General features: G+C 34.4%; 1 long non-coding RNA gene across 1 annotated transcript; it reads right to left on the bottom strand.

The window, feature by feature from the left end:
- LOC127097982 (uncharacterized) lies at positions 1-5381 on the bottom strand. The gene is made up of 2 exons (XR_007793249.1): positions 4940-5381; positions 1-296 (listed from the first exon to the last, which is right to left on the bottom strand). It is a non-coding gene; the product is annotated as an uncharacterized LOC127097982 (long non-coding RNA).
- Between the last annotated feature and the right edge of the window lie 303 nt (positions 5382-5684).

The following is a 5684-nucleotide window of genomic DNA, read 5'->3' as shown; positions in this document are numbered from 1 at the left end:
TGCGGTAGTATCAATATTATTTCAACTAAATGAAACAACATAACTTATACATTTAGTCTCAACTTCAAAATTATATAAATTGCTATCAAAATATTGAGTTGTCATGTTCAACTTTCAACAACTTCATCATAAACCGAATAAAGCAATTAAACTCCAATAAAACATAATAAGAAAACAAATGTTCCCAACCATGACATTACAAGATCAGAGCAAGACTTCTAAACAATGATGAAACTAAACGAAGTAACTCCAAGAGTTAACTTCCACTTACAACATCAAACTCTACTCATGAGTATCTGCAAGATTTCCATGGTGGACAACATGGAAGTAAGGAGTGTGAGAAACAACTAACCAATATAGACAATGTAAAGAATGCTAAGGTAGAGAGTATATAACAAGCACATATTCATAACACAACTATCAACAACATATTCTCACACTCAATCATGACAACATGTAGATATTTTCAACCAATCAATAAGTATCATGAACAATCAGCTACATATGCAATTATGTATGCAAATTTACTCCACCACTAACTCATTATGCATGTGGTACCATTCATGAACACTCAGGTTCATCTCACTCCTAATCCCCACCTTAGGACTAGAGCGTACCAAATTGTTACCATCACCATAGATAACGCTTCACCAGTTCCTATATAGAACTGGATACTCACTCTTGATCCCCACCATAAGACCAAAGCACGCCAATGTTGGACCGAAGTCCATACACCATGATGCATGACTCTCAACAACATGCATTACCACCAAAAGGTTCACCATACGCATCTTACTATTTATGCATCACATCATTCATCATACACAACAATTAATCAATATTATGAAATCAATAAACAACAACAAACAACAGTAACTCACCCAAAGTAACTTCATAGGCATTCATTCTTGTTACTTCACCAAAACAACAACACATCATCGTATAAACATAACAATTTGCTAACTGATCATATAAGTCAGTACAAACATTGACACAAAATACACATGATTATAATTCAAAGAGTTCACTAAGCATTACCATGAGGTAGATCTATGGGTTAACTTTTCAATACTTTGAACGACGTCTCATTTGGACTTACGAAATTAAAGTTACCGACAAAATCGTCGGACAGTACAACAAAAGACAACATAATTTTGGAAAATTAGCTCAGGAAAATCGACTGACATAGGGTTTCAATCGATTGTCATCAAACGAATCTAGCTACATACTTTGCAAAAAATCACATTTCCAGGCATTTAAATGGATTGAAATTGCCCATTAATCGATTGAACTTTTTTTTTTCATTTTTTGAATGCATTCAATTGATTGACTGAGAATTTCAATTGATTGACACTATAGTTTTTTCCAACAAACAAAAACAGTTTTCTCCCACGATCTTTATCCCTCTCATCCCAAAACCTTCATACTTCATTCCAACTAATTCATACAAATTTAAGGGACCCAAACATGATTTTAATAGTGAATCAAGTTAGCATAATCATCAACTTATACATAACTTATTTCACCATAATTCATAGCAATTTCATCTCCAATTTCAACAACAAATTTCATTATTATCATGAATAAAACTCAAGCTTTCACACTTTCATTGATGTCAGAACCTCATACATACATATTCATGATCATTCAAACATTGATTCAATCATTACAACATATATAAACATAAGATTAACCAACTAATTTCTAGAATTTCATCATATAACACTTCATTAAAAGAAAACGTAGAACCCTAATGAGATTAAGGTTTTCTCATCACTAACCCATCATGCAATATACCTAAATTGGTATCCCTTTCTCCCCCCTTACCTAAGACTTCCAACAATGATGATGAATCAAGCAACTTCTATGGCTTCCCTCGTCAAAACCCTAACTTTTTCTCTTCTCCCTTTTTCTCCAACTCTTGTTTTCACGTACTGTAAACTTTCTCGATTCCCAGATCCGTCTATTTATAAAAATAGTTTTAATCCTCCCATTTAGGCTTTGCTCTCATTACCCCTAAGTTATTCTCTAAATCCCCTCATTGCCCCTTATTTCTCTACTAACTCCTATTTCCCCAAATTTTCTTATTTTATTAATAATAATAATTAAATTTATGATTATTCTAATTATTATCCAACTTATTTTATTTTCTCACCACACTCTACTATTTCCACTACACCCCATCAACATATAAGATCATATTATTTATTTAATGTACATTAACATCAACTAATTAAATAAAATAAATCCAAATAATTCAATTAAATAATTTAATTGAATTTGGGGGTTACAACTCTCCCCCACTTAGAAAATATTTTGCCCTCGAAAATTACCTGAAGGAAACCGAGTCGGATACGACTCTCTCATCTGCATCTCCAACTCCCAAGTTATGCTTCCACCATATGGTCATCCCCACACTACCTTCACAAAGGAAATCTCCGTACCATGCAACTTCTTCATTTCTCGATCCTCTATCTGCATGGGTGATGCCTCAACAATCAGGTTCTCTCTCACCTGTATATCGTTCACTTGGATCACATGAGATAGATCTGGAATGTATCTCCTCAACTGAGACACATGAAACATGTCATGAAGATTAGCAAGTGTGGTGGTGTCATACCCAAAATTTCCCCGACCCTTTTACTTTTCATCTGACTTTTGCCTTTAATTCATCTTCATCCTCCTAGGAGTTTATGTCATTTCTTTCATTCCATTTTTTTACAAATATCATTGATTCAAATGTTTTTTGATTGGATTCTTGTTGTCTGGCTTAGTAAGTCTCACGAGCTAAGATTTTCTTCCATGGCATATATGGAGATCAAACTTTGGGCTTGCATTGTATTAACTTGGTTTGTTCACTTCTTGAAACCCTAAAACTTGGTACAATCGTTGGTCATGATTTGATTGCATCATGGCATGGTTGGCCTTGGAAGTATATTTTGGGTGTTCATGTGCAAGGCTTACTTAGTGATTGTTAATTGTTTATTGCTTGATTCATGATATGACATTCAAGGAAGAGGGTAAGGTCCATTTTATCAAGATCATTCAAATGCAAGTATATTACTTGGAACTCAAGTTACACATAGATAATTCAAGGGTCCATTTTCCATTACAAAACATTAAACATCCATTACAAACATCCAAATTCAAATCACAAAATTATACAATCTATTTATTACCTTCAATTCAAATCCCACAACTAATTCAATGCATACACACATATTCAAACCGAAATGAAACCAATTAAAACTAACCAACATACACATGCAAGAAAAAACAACCATTTAAGGCCATAAGCACATAAGTACATGATAGATTTCATGACAACTTAACAAGCATCATAATTATCACATCATAATACATCAACATCAATTTATTAGACCAAACTTCCTGACTTCAGAACATTCCATATAACCCAATATCATTTCAATATATGTCCCCATTCACCCCAATTCACCTTAACATGTTAACTTACACTAACTGCAACCATTCAACTAATTGATTTTTTTCTAACTGACACAATATAACAGCAGTCCCATGGCAATCCATGAACATGTTCAACTTATATTTCAAAAAAACTAACAACCATTGCTACCTCACTTCCAATCTTAACCCTAACTTAACTATTCTTCTCATTTGAAATTCATTTTTTCTAAACTAACTAATACATTCATAATAGTCAATATAACTAGTTCATCATGTTTTCTTCTTTTCATAACCTACAACTTCATAATGCCATGTTAGAACAACAACAATTTTAGCAGCCAAAATAATATCATTACCATAACTAAACTCAAATTTCATATCAAGTTCTATCCTATTGTAACTTCATAGCAACCCAAACATCACAAACAAAATTTAAATTTTTTCTAACAATTAATTTCCAAATCAATAACACGTTTAGCTAGCCTCCAAATTAATGCAATTCCTTTTGTCTTAACTAAATCAAGCATGGAAACTAACATAATTCCAACTAATTAAAATTTAACATGCAACAATTCTTAGAAGGCTTTAACTAAGTCATGTTAACATTCATTAACATTTTATTTGCAACTAACTTAACTGACTAACCTAACATTTTTCAACTAACTACACTTAACGGTTTTAACATATCCCTAACTTATAACTAACTAAATCTAACAACTAACCAAATAGAATTCAACAAGAAGTTAACTCTGTTAATCCCTCCTAGCCAACTTACACTATGAGATTTAACATAGTTCGTTTTGCCCTAACTTCTAACTGAATTTGCAAAAAAAACTTGGAGGGTAGAGAATTCTATAAATTAGACTCACCTAGTTGAGTTGAAGGGATCATAATTGGAAATTCACAAACTCATTTCCACTATTCCTCAATCTTCTCTCTCTCTACAATTTCCCCTTCATCCATCCTCACCAAAGCTCCTTTGAAGTACTCCATCAAAGCTTCACCTTGAAGCTTCAATAGAGTAGAGCTCAGCCACACCAATCACATTCTCACTCTCTTGCCCTAACTTCTAACTGAATTTGCAATAAAATTTGGAGGGTAGAGAATTCTATAAATTAGACTCACCTAGTTAAGTTGAAGGGATCACAATATGAAATTCACAAACTCATTTTCACTCTTCCTCAATCCTCTCTCTCTCTCTCTCTCTCTCTCCCTAATTTCCCCTTCATCCACCCTCACTAAAGCTCATTCGAAGTACTTCATCAAAGCTTCACCTTGAAGCTTCAATGGAGTAGAGCTCAGCCACACCAATCACATTCTCACTCTCTCGATTTCCCTCTCTATATGAACTCTCTATAATAACTCATCACCATCACTCTCTCAGTAATTCTCTATCCTTGCACTCTCTTATACATGACAAGAACACAACTACACGCAACACCTACAAACTAAAGGCACGGGGGAGGAAGAAGAAGAAAATCACACAAAGCATAACAAGGATTCAGATTCATACCTAGAGCTTATATTCTTGATCTTGTTTACGCTTCGTCATATTCAAATTCAATTGCACCGGGACGTGTCCCAGTCCCGTAGGTTGGGGAAACTTCACTTTCTCGCTTAATTTCTCTTGTCGCGATGTAGTCTTGGTGGTGGAGGAGCCAAACCCCTAAGATTTGAGATCCTCTCATATAGTTGTGTTAGATTAATTTCCATTTTTCTCGGTTAGAGTTCATACGTTTTTGTTCGATTTGGATTCGGTATTGAGAATTAGATGAAATTAACTAGATATTATGAGAGAGGATGGAGAGACATTTTGATTGGTGTGATTCTGGTGGTAATTGAACCTCCTCCTTCGCCAGAGGAGATTTTCGGCACGTCGGAGTTGTTTACTCTTATGTGGAACTCAAGTGATGAGTTTGAAGAAGCATAGGGAAACGGGTGTGTGTTATGATACCTCCACTCTCTTCTTGGCTAAAGCACCTTTGGGCTCAACAACTTTAGGCCCATGGACTTTGATCATGGCACCCCTTGTTTCAATATTCACCCCCTCCTTTCACATGTGTCCTCCATGAGGTGGGCTTGGGGCCCCTAGGCCCAAGCAGATTGCTTGTTGCACCCTTGTGTTGGTGCACATACCCCTTGTTCATTTTTGTCATTTTCTTTCCTTTACTTGCTTTTATTTAAATTATTTATTTTAATCTTTTAATACATTTTAAATTTGATTTTTATTCTTACTATATTTTGTGTTTTAGCGTGAA

This window comes from Lathyrus oleraceus, chromosome 6 (genome assembly GCF_024323335.1).
Source record: "Lathyrus oleraceus cultivar Zhongwan6 chromosome 6, CAAS_Psat_ZW6_1.0, whole genome shotgun sequence".
NCBI classification, from domain to species: Eukaryota; Viridiplantae; Streptophyta; class Magnoliopsida; order Fabales; family Fabaceae; genus Lathyrus; species Lathyrus oleraceus.
The sequence above is the reverse complement of the archived record's forward strand: the minus strand, read 5'-3'. Positions and strand labels throughout refer to the sequence as shown.